Source organism: Electrona antarctica, assembly GCF_951216825.1.
Source record: "Electrona antarctica genome assembly, chromosome: 7".
Classification (NCBI taxonomy): domain Eukaryota; kingdom Metazoa; phylum Chordata; class Actinopteri; order Myctophiformes; family Myctophidae; genus Electrona; species Electrona antarctica.
Genome location: NC_136812.1, coordinates 2,419,554 through 2,434,775, shown reverse-complemented (window position 1 = coordinate 2,434,775; position 15,222 = coordinate 2,419,554).

The following is a 15,222-nucleotide window of genomic DNA, read 5'->3' as shown; positions in this document are numbered from 1 at the left end:
AACACGTCGCCTGGACGTATTGTGAGCTTGCAGATCAGTGCTATTAAGTATTTTAAAATGTTTTTTACAAGTCCCTCACATCATCATTATGGATGGCTGCATGAAGTTCACCCTATCATGTTCCATTCAGTCCTATTTGGTGTTAGGGAACAGAAACGTCACATGGCATGATAAGATGGATGGTGTGAATACGGAGGGTGCGGTGCGGTACGGTACGGTGCGGTGCGGAGGGTGTGGTGCGGTACGGAGGGTGTGGTGCGGTACGGAGGGTGCGGTGCGGTGCGGAGGGTGCGGTGCGGTGCGGAGGGTGCGGTGCGGGCGGGCGGTGCGGTGCGGAGGGTGCGGTGCGGTGCGGAGGGTGCGGTGCGGGCGGGCGGTGCGGTGCGGAGGGTGCGGTGCGGTGCGGAGGGTGCGGTGCGGTGCGGAGGGTGCGGTGCGGTGCGGAGGGTGCGGTGCGGGCGGGCGGTGCGGTGCGGAGGGTGCGGTGCGGTGCGGAGGGTGCGGTGCGGGCGGGCGGTGCGGTGCGGAGGGTGCGGTGCGGTGCGGAGGGTGCGGTGCGGTGCGGAGGGTGCGGTGCGGTGCGGAGGGTGTGGTGCGGTGCGGAGGATGCGGTGCGGAGGGTGCGGTGCGGTGCGGAGGGTGCGGTGCGGAGGGTGCGGTGCGGTGTGGTGGCCAATAGGAATGCATCTGTTTATGCCAAAAATGCTCCAGTAGCTAAAAACGTGTGTGAGAGAGCGTATTTTCTTTTTTTTTGCTGGCTCATGACTTTCACTCCAACAGAAATGTTATCCTTTTGCCTGTACTATACTGTATATCTAGGAAGGGACTAGACACACACACACACACACACACACACACACACACACACACACACACACACACACACACACACACACACACACACACACACACACACACACACACACACACACACACACACACACACACACACACACACACACACACACACACACACACACACACACACACACACACACACACACACACACACACACACACACACACACACACACACACAGACACAGACACACACACACACACACACACACACAGACACAGACACACACACACACACACACACACACAGACACACACACACACACACACACACAGAGACACAGAGACACACACACACACACACCCACACACACAGACACACAGACACACACACACACACACACACACACACACACACACACACACAGAGACACACACACACACACACACACACACACACACACACACAGACACAGACACAGACACACACACACACAGACACACACACACAGACAGACAGACAGACAGACAGACAGACAGACAGACAGACAGACAGACAGACAGACACACACACACACACACACACACAGTGACACAGACACAGACACACACACAGTCACACCTTCATTTTCTCCTTATTGAGTTGGTATTTTGACTTGAAAATGTTTGAAGCAGATCTTTTAACTTTCCCCACATTTAAGTTGTTTAATTAGCGATGTTGCAGCCCTGTGGGATTTTGCAGTGGCAGTTAATTGTGAGCTCCAGTCAGACAGTAAGTCAGTAACATTACGCTTTGGTATTAGTGACCCTTCCAGGCTAAAGGTTGTTTCTCACGGCGAGCGAGTGACGCAGGCGTTGGCGCCTGGATCAGCGACAGGTCTGCTCCTATTTCACCAAACCCGGATCATGGATTGAGCCGGAATGATATTACCACATATCCTGGCTTAACCCGTTTAGGCCTGACGTCGAAATTAAAAAAATAAATATTTTAAATCCTCGAGTTTTCTGAAATAAATATTTTCACGATTTTAAAAAAATAGCACACCTACAAGCTCGTAGCGCGCCACCGAGTGGCGCGCTACGAGCTTGTAGATCTGCTATTTTTCAATAGCTAAATTACAACATAATGTTTAAAACACCAAAAGGGGTTCCAAAATGGGTTAATATATCCAGGATCGGTGATGAATCGGTTTCATGAGGAAAGCAGAGTTATCTTGACAGATGAATTTAGCCGCAGTTAACCTGGATATGTTTAGAATATCTTGATTCGGTGTCATGAAAGCAATGCCACATTAGTTACCATCGAAACTAATGCTGTGGAGTTAGCGTGAGAAGAGAGGTCACCACAATCCAGGTGTAGTCGCCCGAAGGCGCGTGCACGAGACGATGCAGGCGCGCGCACGAGACGATGCAGGCGTGTGCACGAGACGATGCAGGCGTGTGCACGAGACGAGCAGGCGCGTGCACGAGACGATGCAGGCGTGTGCACGAGACGAGCCCGTGTGCGACACTTTTCATGCCTCTTATTGAAAATGAATTACTAGGCACGTCGGTCATAATCTGATATCCACATTCAAAGTTCAAATTCAGAGTTTTATTGGACATCTAGCGTTCATGAAATCACTCTGCAAGTCCTCCCCTTCTTAAACTAATGGTTGAAATTAAAAAAGGGATCCAAAACAGTGATATCTTTCGTAATCGTTTCACCAAAAATGTTTAACAATTTATGACTATTTAATTTAAAATGACACTGTCTGTCAGTTATGTTACATAAGAGGATTAATTATTACATTTGATTAAACCTGATTTAGGCCAACTTTGGTGATTTCACCAGAGGTGGCCGCAGTGTCAAAAACAAAACAATAATCCTCAAAAAATGTCTTATGCCATTAGTTTAAGAAGGTGACGAAGGGATGCCTATAAACTAAAGGGACATAAATCTCTATGGGAAAAATGAATGGGGTCTGGAACGATGGAACCGGAAAATGGCCGCCACTGCTATGCCCTATGAGTTGGTGTGTGATGTCTGTCCGTACACTTCAGTTTGAACTTTGGAACCATACATTTTCTCCTTATAGTTATATCGCTCCGTGTGAATAAGGCGCCACGCCGGCAGACCTTTTAGTAACCAAAGATTGATGATGACACAGCAGTCCTACCTGTGTTTGCATGTTGGTGCTGCTTGTGTGATGTATTCTCTTTAATATTAATAACCCACTTAACCCATTTAGGCCCGACATCGAAATAAAAAAAAGAATGTCTCTTTAAAATGTATTTTTTCTGAAAAACCTCATGTTTCTATATCAGTGGTTCTCAATATTTCATGTCAAGGACCCCCAAAAATTACATGTAATTGGCCGCCGACCCCCATATGAAAATATGTTGTCCCCGTAAGCAAAGATTTGAGTTAAAAACGTTATAAGAAGAATATAATATTCAAAGATTTGTGCCACATTTTCACGATTCTTAAAAAATAGCAGATCTACAAGCTCGTAGCGCGGCACTCGGTGCCGCGCTATGAGCTTGTAGATCTGCTATTTTTCAATAGCTAAAGTACAACATAATGCTTCAAACACCAAAAGGGGTTCCCGCCCAGAATGGGTTAAAGTGAACTGTGTGGCGAGAGGCATTATGTAAATGTGGTGTTTATTTTCCTCGGTATTCCAGGTGCTTTAAAATATAAACAACATTCCTGAGGCAGTACGCGGCGAAAGAGTAGCTCTAACCTGTCATTTTATCTCGAGCCGTGACACGTCGACTAGAAAATCATTTTGAAATGATGGTAAAAATAAAAGTGCATCATGGGTACAAAATGACAGTGAATTCTGCTCGTCAAACACCCAAAGAGACATCTTGGAGTTAAATGGTAAATGGTAAATGGTGCATTTATATAGCGCCTTTATCCAAGGCGCTTTACATAGATTGTGCATTACATTCACCCATTCACACACACATTCATACACCGATTGCGGCGGAAGCCATGCAAGGTACCAACCAGCACATCGGGAGCAATTTGGGGTTCAGTGTCTTGCCCAAGGACACTTTGACATGTAGACAGGAGGAGCCGGGATTCGACCCGCCGACCCATGGATCATTGGACGACCTGCTCTACCTCCTGAGCCACAGTCGCCCATTTGTCATCGTCATTGTCACCTGGAAACCTAGCTGTCCGAAACCGTGACCTTTCAAGAATTGGAAAACAATATTGCTTGTGTTCCATTGTATTTAGTCACAACCTCGTGTTAAAGTGGCACTATGTAACTTGTTTTTTCCCCAATTGATAAAATGTAATTTGTCCAAAATAATAGTATGTTAATACAATATAACTTGTTGTATTTGGTCTCCCTGCTCTTCTATTGACACAGTTAGATGGTGTCAAAGGTCATAGTGTCTCACCCAGACCCGGGATCTAATGTGAACTGGTGTCAAAGGTCATAGTGTCTCCCCCAGACACGGGATCTAATGCAAACTGGTGTCAAAGGTCATAGTGTCTCCCCAGACACGGGATCTAATGCGAACTGGTGTCAAAGGTCATAGTGTCTCCCCAGACACGGGATCTAATGTGAACTGGTGTCAAAGGTCATAGTGTCTCACCCAGACCCGGGATCTAATGCGAACTGGTGTCAAAGGTCATAGTGTCTCACCCAGACACGGGATCTAATGTGAACTGGTGTCAAAGGTCATAGTGTCTCACCAAGACACGGGATCTAATGCGAACTTTGACCCGAAGGTCAAGATTCAATTCATCCCCTGAGCAAGCAGTGACTATTAGCTCAATGGTAAAAATATCAGCACTTGTGCAGGAAACATTTAAAAGGGAAATACGGGGAAATACGCTTTCCAAATGGAATAATTAATTCCTTGAAAATTCATTGTTAGCATTGATTTGTTATTATTGATCTCGTTAACTTTGACCTCACTCATCCCATTCCAGTTTGCAGACAGACAGACAGACAGACAGACAGACAGACAGACAGACAGCTCCATTGGCAGAGTATGAATTGAATTGTTAAGGTGATTAAACCACACCCCAAAGCCCCAGGAACCTAAACCTTGGTGTAGTGGTAAATGTCAACAGCCACATTATTAGCACCATTTAAACCTTGGTGTAGTGGTAAATGTCAACAGCCACATTATGAGCACCATTTAAACCTTGGTGTAGTGGTAAATGTCAACAGCCACATTATGAGCACCATTTCAACACCAGTCAGTCTATCATCACCTTAAGAATATATGGAGGTTTAATGGCATGATGTCTCAGCAGGATTGGGAAAAGCGAAACAACAAAACAACACAAAATGATGGTAACGATGTCTTTACAAGTCTGACGTTGATCAGACAACTGCAGTTGATTCAGAACACTGCTGTGTTCTTATAGTAATACTTATACTAATACCAAGAAAGTGGATCATATCAGTCTGGACAGGAACCCCCTTTGGGTGTTTTAAGCATTATGTTATACTTCAGCTGTTGAAAAATAGCAGATCTACAAGCTCGTAGATCTACAAGCTCGTATATTTATTTATTTTTGAAAAATCGTGAAAATGTGGCGCTAATCATTGAATATATTATATTCTTTAACAGCTAATGTTTTTAACTCAAATCCTTGCTTCTGGGGGAGTCCCTGAAACAACATATTTTCAGATGGGGGTCGGCAGCCAAATACAGATAATTTGTGGGGGTCCTTGACATGAAATAATTTGAAAACCACTGACATAGAAACATATGGGTTTACAGAAAACTGTCATGATTTAGAAGACATCTGTATAGAATCTGGTCTCCGGTTTAAACGGGTTAGTTCTTATATCTTTACACTAGGCTCCCTGTCTGTCCGCCATAGTCTGAAAACCCACCTCTTAAGACTCCACCATGGCCCGTAGCACTTGCCCTAGCCTAGCCCCCTTAGATAGCACTTTATGTAGACTTAGGTAGTATTTTTAAACAGACTTATGGCTTGTTATGTAGACAGCACTAGAATTGCATTTTGATGTAGTCCTAGCACTTTATAGCAGACAATTGCACGAGTCCCTCCGATCCGAGTCCGAGTCGAGTAGCAAGTCATTTGGTCCAAGTCTCAAGCAAGTCTCAAGTTTTTCTGTTGTGGGCAAGTCAAGTCAAGTCGAGTCACAAGGTTATGTCAAGTCGGGTCGAGTCCCAAGGTTGTCGAGTCAAGTCGGGTCGAGTCACAAGGTTATGTCAAGTCAAGTCGGGTCGAGTCACAAGATTGTCGAGTACTGTACTGTACAAGCTCTCCTCCCTGGCCTCTGTGTGTTAGGCTGCACAACAGTGACACTTGATGGTGGTGTCCGAGTCAGCTTGTCTCAAGTCGAGTCGAGTCTGGAGTCATTGTCTTCCAAGTCAAGTCGAGTCTCAAGTTTTTACCCTTAAGTCCAAGTCGAGTTGCAAGTCGTCAAATCAATGACTCGAGTCGGACTCGAGTCGAGTCATCGAGTCTCGAGTCCAATACTCTGCTTTATAGTACACATGTATAATATATAATATAGTATAGTATGTATAGTTCACATAGATACTCCACTGTTAACGTTCTTAGTTTACGCTTGAGTCATGATAACTACTTTTTATATATGTGATGTATGCCATGCTTTTGTTATTTGTTTTTGTTATTGCTTAATGTAACTCGCTCTGGATTAAGAGCGTCTGCTAAATGCCTAAATTGTAATTGTAAATTGTCAAAGAATGGATTTCAAATGAATACTACTGTATTTTAGAGCCAGAAAGAATACATGTTTTGTTAAGCACTTTGTCATTGTTTAATACACACGTCTCGCCAACTTGCCTTCTAGCACTAAAGTTTTTCTGCCAGTGAGAGATGTCTGTGAAGCCAATTCAATTACTGACAAACCACCGTCTCCCAAGTGACGAATGCTCAATTATTGAAAGCTCAATGTGTCCCTTTCATCGACGTTCCGTGTGCTGTCGGATGAGAAATATCTGACGGCACACGGGAAATTATATAATATCTGACGGCACACGGGGAATTATATAATATCTGACGGCACACGGGGAATTCTCACAACAAACGACAGTTTCGAGCGTATTAATTATGATTCACACTCGTTCACACCTACATTAGATCAGATAATGAAGGTGAGGTTAATTTCTGTTGGCCATAATTGTACACACACTACAATAGAGGACTGTGGAGTCTAGGGTGGGGTTGGGCGGAGAATTGATAGGCTACGTAATTGCATATTTATGTAATTGCAGCGCATCAGGCAAAGTAAGAGTCCCATTTCCTGCAGCAGTAAGAGTGCATCTGTGTAACCTGACACATGGTTATGAATGTCACGTCCTAACCGTTAATAAGGATATTAGGTCTTGTTGCCAGATTGAGGTTCCTAACCGTTAATAAGGATATTAGGTCTTGTTGCCAGATTGAGGTTCCTAACCGTTAATAAGGATATTAGGTCTTGTTGCCAGATTGAGGTTCCTAACCGTTAATAAGGATATTAGGTCTTGTTGCCAGATTGAGGTTCCTAACCGTTAATAAGGATATTAGGTCTTGTTGCCAGATTGAGGTTCCTAACCGTTAATAAGGATATTAGGTCTTGTTGCCAGATTGAGGTTCCTAACCGTTAATAAGGATCTTAGGTCTTGTTGCCAGATTGAGGTTCCTAACCGTTAATAAGGATATTAGGTCTTGTTGCCAGATTGAGGTTCCTAACCGTTAATAGTAGTGGGAAATAACAGCCATTAAACCATTTAGACCTGAGGACGACATTTTAAAAATGTCTTCTAAATCATGACAATCTTCTGATAAACCTCATGTTTCTATATCAGTAGTTATCAATATTTCATGTCAAGGATCCCTCATCTGAAAATATGTTCCAGGGACCCCCCCCACATTTTCACGATTTTCCAAAAATAGCAGACCTACAAGCTCGTAAGTGCCGCGCTATGAGCTTGTAGATCTGCTATTTTTCAATAGCCAAAGTGTAACATAATGCTTAAAACACCAACAGGGGTTCCCGCCCAAAAAATGGGTTAAAATAGCAGCTGGGGTTAAGTTTCTGTGGCGAACAGAAAACATAATTTGCACCAAATGCCTTTGGGTGTTGTTTTTGTTACTGTAGACGACAGTAAAATCTAGTGAAGAATTCAGTGTTCAGCATCTGCTCCCCTCGAGGGGATCAGGAGGCTCTGACACATTGTGACAGACCGATGTGGACGTGTTAACACAGTTTGGTTTGCCACAGGTGTCCTCTCTGTCGGCGTCAAGCCTGTTTTCATTGATTGAAGTATATTTTAATAACAGTTTGCAGAATTACAGTACATTTCAAGCACAACTCAATACAAAGACTGTTAACTGTGAGTGGACGACACCATAAAGCATTAGGGCCGATTCATACTGTATGCAAGAACCACATGTTCCAATAGCGATTAATTAAGTGTATCTCATCTCTCTCTACGATCGAGCTCAGGGTGTTCCGTTATTCACTACATCAGACCGGGCCGGTCCATTCTGACATACAGGGTGTTCCGTTATTCACTACATCAGACCGGGCCGGTCCATTCTGACATACAGGGTGTTCCGTTATTCACTACATCAGACCGGGCCGGTCCATTCTGACATACAGGGCGTTCAGTTATTCCCTACATCAGACCGGGCCGGTCCATTCTGACATACAGGGTGTTCCGTTATTCACTAAATCAGACCGGGCCGGTCAATTCTGACATACATACAGTAACCATGACAACATAATTTGAGTCATTCAAAATACAGTTGATTATGAGAATAAAATATGAATGAATCTTAGAGTCAATTTTGGCCATTTGAGTTCACAGGGGATATTAACCCATTTTGACCTGAGATCAGATTCTAAAAATGTCTTCTATATCCTGACAGTTTTCTGAAAAAGCTATGTTTCTATGTCAGTTGTTCTTCGATTTTTTCAAAAATAGCAGACCTACAAGCTCATAGCGCGCCACTCGGTGGCGCGCTACGAGCTTGTAGATCTGCTCTTTTTCAATAGCTAAAGCATAACATAATGCTAACACCAAAAGGGGTTCCCGCCCAAAATGGCATAAAGACCAAAGAGAGGCGACCAAGCTCACAGATCCTCGCGATGCACTGCTTTGTGAGCTTGTAGATTTGCTATAAATATATCAATTGAAATATATATAGAGGGTATACTATGCGCGTGACATCATCATCATACCTGGAAGTTATGCGGGAACACCTGAGTGGCAAAAAACGACTTTCTGGCCTTGACAGCCCCAAACATCCACACCGAAAAGTCCTATTTTGATTGCATTAAACAACGTTAAACTATGTTTAACTCACTTTTCCACTCGCTTTGCCACTCAATTTACCGTTCGCTTTATGCATTCACATACACTCTATTGATATATCTTTCGACAACTTTAACACATTGTATGCCCAGGACGTCTCCAGACGTCTTTTATAATAATATCCCCCTATATGGTGCCTGGGGACAAAATAAGGAAAAAAGAAAATAATATTATATATATTTCTTAAATCGTCCAAGAAACCCTGGAGACTCTACATCTCTATTCTGAATAAATCTATGGGCATTTGTTGTGTTTAAGTGAGTAAGCCTTGCCGAGGCCCATAGTGTAGCGAGGAGCCTATCTAAGTGAGTGAGCCTTGCCGAGGCCCATAGTGTAGCTAGGAGCTTATCTCCTGTTTCTGTTTAAGTGAGTGAGCCTTGCCGAGGCCCATAGTGTAGCTAGGAGCCTGCCGAGGCCCATAGTGTAGCTAGGAGCCTGCCGAGGCCCATAGTGTAGCTAGGAGCCTGCCGAGGCCCATAGTGTAGCTAGGAGCCTGCCGAGGCCCATAGTGTAGCTAGGAGCCTTGCCGAGGCCCATAGTGTAGCTAGGAGCCTGCCGAGGCCCATAGTGTAGCTAGGAGCCTGCCGAGGCCCATAGTGTAGCTAGGAACCTTGCCGAGGCCCATAGTGTAGCTAGGAGCCTTGCCGAGGCCCATAGTGTAGCTAGGAGCCTTGCCGAGGCCCATAGTGTAGCTAGGAGCCTTGCCGAGGCCCATAGTGTAGCTAGGAGCCTGCCGAGGCCCATAGTGTAGCTAGGAGCCTGCCGAGGCCCATAGTGTAGCTAGGAGCCTATCTCCTGTTTAAGTGAGTGAGCCTTGCCGAGGCCCATAGTGTAGCTAGGAGCCTAGAGCCTTGCCGAGGCCCATAGTGTAGCTAGGAGCCTAGAGCCTTGCCGAGGCCCATAGTGTAGCTAGGAGCCTTGCCGAGGCCCATAGTGTAGCTAGGAGCCTTGCCGAGGCCCATAATGTAGCTAGGAGCCTGCCGAGGCCCATAGTGTAGCTAGGAGCCTATGAGCCTTGCCGAGGCCCATAGTGTAGCTAGGAGCCTAGAGCCTTGCCGAGGCCCATAGTGTAGCTAGGAGCCTAGAGCCTTGCCGAGGCCCATAGTGTAGCTAGGAGCCTTGCCGAGGCCCATAGTGTAGCTAGGAGCCTAGAGCCTTGCCGAGGCCCATAGTGTAGCTAGGAGCCTAGAGCCTTGCCGAGGCCCATAGTGTAGCTAGGAGCCTTGCCGAGGCCCATAGTGTAGCTAGGAGCCTTGCCGAGGCCCATAGTGTAGCTAGGAGCCTGCCGAGGCCCATAGTGTAGCTAGGAGCTTGCGGCCCATAGTGTAGCTAGGAGCCTGCCGAGGCCCATAGTGTAGCTAGGAGCCTTGCCGAGGCCCATAGTGTAGCTAGGAGCCTTGCCGAGGCCCATAGTGTAGCTAGGAGCCTATGAGCCTTGCCGAGGCCCATAGTGTAGCTAGGAGCCTTGCCGAGGCCCATAGTGTAGCTAGGAGCCTGCCGAGGCCCATAGTGTAGCTAGGAGCCTGCCGAGGCCCATAGTGTAGCTAGGAGCCTGCCGAGGCCCATAGTGTAGCTAGGAGCCTGCCGAGGCCCATAGTGTAGCGAGGAGCTTATCTCCTGTTTGTGTTTAAGTGAGTGAGCCTTGCCGAGGCCCATAGTGTAGCTAGGAGCCTATCTAAGTGAGTGAGCCTTGCCGAGGCCCATAGTGTAGCTAGGAGCCCATAGTGTAGCTAGGAGCCTATCTAAGTGAGTGAGCCTTGCCGAGGCCCATAGTGTAGCTAGGAGCCCATAGTGTAGCTAGGAGCCTAGAGCCTTGCCGAGGCCCATAGTGTAGCTAGGAGCCTTGCCGAGGCCCATAGTGTAGCTAGGAGCCTTGCCGAGGCCCATAGTGTAGCTAGGAGCCTGCCGAGGCCCATAGTGTAGCTAGGAGCCTGCCGAGGCCCATAGTGTAGCTAGGAGCCTGCCGAGGCCCATAGTGTAGCTAGGAGCCTGCCGAGGCCCATAGTGTAGCTAGGAGCCTGCCGAGGCCCATAGTGTAGCTAGGAGCCTGCCGAGGCCCATAGTGTAGCTAGGAGCCTGCCGAGGCCCATAGTGTAGCTAGGAGCCTGCCGAGGCCCATAGTGTAGCTAGGAGCCTGCCGAGGCCCATAGTGTAGCTAGGAGCCTGCCGAGGCCCATAGTGTAGCTAGGAGCTTATCTCCTGTTTCTGTGGCGTGAGAAAGAAAACCCAGGGACGTGGGCAGGGAAACAAACCTACCTTCTATGATGTCACTGAGCATCATGAAGGTACTGAAAGACCCGCCCACCTCAGACATCAGCAACATTTGCGAAAATCACATAAACATAATTGTCGGGGTGTGTGCATGCATGTCTGAAATCGACATGCAAATATGAAAAGAATACTTAAACATTAGACATGTGCTGGTTGGTGCCATGCATGGTTTCCGCTGCCATCGCTGTATGAATGTGTGTGTGAATGTAATGCACAATCTCTGTAAAGCGCCTTGGATAAAGGCGCTATATCAATGTACCATTTATTAGTGATTAGACAGAGTTTTGTCAGAGCAGCAGCATGATTGGCTTAGGAATGGAACAAAAAGGGGCAGGTCTATAAGCTCCTGTATTTTAACATCAGATATTATGGTGGTACTTGGACTGAGGTTGTACTTCAGTATAAAAAGGTCGGGAACCATTGGACTAAATCAACTGTAGATTTAGTCGACTAAAATCATATGACCTTTAGTCGACTAAAACTAGACTAACACAAAAACATTCCGGGTGACAGAAATGTGACTAAAACTAAGTGAAAACTATTCAAGAGACTAAAACTAAAATAAAAAATTTGATGCCAAAATCAACACTTCAATTATTCGAAGGAAGTACATTATAGGTGAGCTTGGGCGGGGTCAGTTCGTGGCAATAAGATACAGCAGCCTGTACAGTTATCCTGGTCTCATGGGAGCATTATGTAATTATATCTGTTACATAATATGAGCGTTTAATTGTTTGGTGAAACTCCCCTGGCCAACACGGAATCAACGATCATTACTGGATTGTATCTCTGTCTGGAACCCTTTCTGGGCGGGAACGCCTTTTTTTTTTAAATTTCGACGTCAGGCCTAAATGGGTTAAGCCAGGGGTTCTCAACCCGTGGGTCGCGACCCCTGGGGGGGTCGCCAAATTATTTTAGGGGGTCCCCAAATTATTTAAAAAACAAAAACAATTTTTTAAATTTTATTTTCACGATTTTTCAAAAATAGCAGACCTACAAGTTCATAGCGCGCCACTCGGTGGCGCGCTATGAGCTTGTAGATCTGCTATTTTTCAATAGCTAAATTATAACAATGCTTAAAACATCAAAAGGGGTTCCCGCCCAAAATGGTTTAAGGTTATTGTAGCAGTCAATTTATATTGGGGGTTGGGAGGGGGCGGGGCGGGGGTCCCGAGACATTGCCAAAGCATTTCCGGGGGTCCCCGGCCAAAAACGTTGAGAACCCCTGGGTTAAGCGAGCAAGAATGAACAATAGAATCAATCAATCAACAACAATCACAAAGAGGGAAAAGTCATAATGTGACCAGATTTGCCATCGTGCAAATTACAGCTTTTCACCAGAGGAGAAAAACCTTTTTTATTTTTTATTCCAAAATGAGTTAATAGCACAGGCAGACTCTTCACATACTAGACTAACTAGAGCATGTCTGAAATAAGTGTCAGAGCAGAAATCGACATGTAAATATGAAATACAATGCTTAAACATGTAGCTAGGTGTAATGTTAGAGACCACAGAAGACATGCAAATATGAAATAAATGCTTAAACATGTAGCTAGGTGTAATGTTAGAGTCCACAGAGGACATGTAAATATGAAATAAATGCTTAAACATGTTAGAGACCACAGAAGATGTTTAAGCATTTATTTCATATTTACATGTCCTCTGTGGACTCTAACATTACACCTATAGCTACATGTTTAAGCATTTATTTCATATTTACATGTCTTCTGTGGACTCTAACATTACACCTAGCTACATGTTTAAGCATTTATTTCATATTTACATGTCTTCTGTGGACTCTAACATGTTTAAGCATTTATTTCATATTTACATGTCTTCTGTGGACTCTAACATTACACCTAGCTACATGTTTAAGCATTTATTTCATATTTACATGTCTTCTGTGGACTCTAACATTACACCTAGCTACATGTTTAAGCATTTATTTCATATTTACATGTCTTCTGTGGACTCTAACATTACACCTAGCTACATGTTTAAGCATTTATTTCATATTTACATGTCTTCTGTGGACTCTAACATTACACCTAGCTACATTTATTTCATATTTACATGTCCATTTCAGCTCTGACACTTATTTCAGACATGCTCTAGTATGTGAAGATTTATTATGACTCTAGGGCACATTAGGAGTCCATCTGTGGTTCTCAGGGCGCATTAGGAGTCCATCTGTGGTTCTCAAATGTTTCATTTGAAGAGTTTTCTGAAAAACCCATGTTTCTGTGTTCAGTGGTGTTCAACCCTTTTCATGTCAAGGACCCCCAGAATTATCTGTATTAGGCTGCGGACCCCCATCTGAACATATGTTGTTCCAGGGACCCCCCCAGATGCAAAGATTTGAGTTAGAAATGCTCTGAAATAACATATATTCAAAGATTTGCGCCACATTTTCACGATTTTTATAAAATAGCAGACCTACAAGCTCGTAGCGCGGCACTCGGTGCCGCGCTATGAGCTTGTAGATCTGCTATTTTTCAATAGCTAAAGCATAACATAATGCTTAAAACACCAAAAGGGGTTCCCGCCCAGAATGGATTAATTCTTTCATCTAGTGCCAAAGACCTTTCCGATGCTGACACTATACATGTCATGCATTGTATTTCTTCAGTAGGTCAGACTACTGCAAAATAAGTCCATAAGTCCATTAAAAGTTTCAGCTCATTAGATTCTCAGACTGCTACAGTAACTTTCCATGCATGCAGATACAATATGCTTATAACCTACTGTACATACAAGACAATTATGCGTCGTTATACATCTTTTAAAAACAGTCCGGAAAAAGCAGGTCCAAGAGAGAATAAATGATCACTTCTCCCTTAAACACTCCCCCCCCCCCCCCCCCCCCCCCTTTCCATTTTTCTCCCAACTCTGTACATTACAGTGTTTTATATTTTTCCTGATATGATGATATTGAATGCTGTTGTTAATCTTCATGTCTATGAATTGATTGCATCGCATCGGGCCTTAACCCATTTTAATTGGACTGATGGCGATTAAAAAAAGGCTTTCCAAATCCTAATAGTTTTCTGAAAAATAACCCATGTTTCTGTGGTGCTCAACCTTTTTCATGTCAAGGACGCCCAGAATTATCTGTATTAGGCCATGGACCCATCTGAACATATGTAGTTCCAGGGACCCCCCCCAGAAGCAAATATTTTAGTTAAAAATGTTCACTCTGAAATATATATTCAAAGATTTGCACCACATTTTCACGTTTTTTCAAAAATAGCAGACTTACAAGTTCATAGCGCGGTTTGTAGATCTGCTATTTTTCAATGGCTAAAGTGTAACATAACGCTTGAAACACCAAGAGGGGGTTAGAATGGGTTAATGGAAATGTTTTGGTGCTATAATCAGCTATATCCCTTTTGAGTGTTTGACGATACTCTGTTGCTGTTTTTATACATTTCTGTCTGATAAACTTTTCAACCAATCAATCAAGACAATTAAGACACACCTTATACATGAAGAGATAAACCTTCATTATTATTGAATGATCACGGCTTTACTTAATCATTTGAGATGTTCTTTCTTTCTTTCTTTCTTTCTTTCTTTCCTTTTCCCCCTGCTTTAAAAAGCACTTTGAGCGGCATCATGTTTTGTGTGAAAGTTGCTACGCATACATTTATCTTATCATTATAATTGTCATGGGGGGCGACTGTGGCTCAGGAGGTAGAGCAGGTCGTCCAATGATCCGTGGGGCGACTGTGGCTCAGGAGGTAGAGCAGGTCGTCTCCATTCGACTGTGGCTCAGGAGGTAGAGCAGGTCGTCCAATGATCCGTGGGTCGGCGGCTCGAATCCCGGCTCCTCCTGTCTA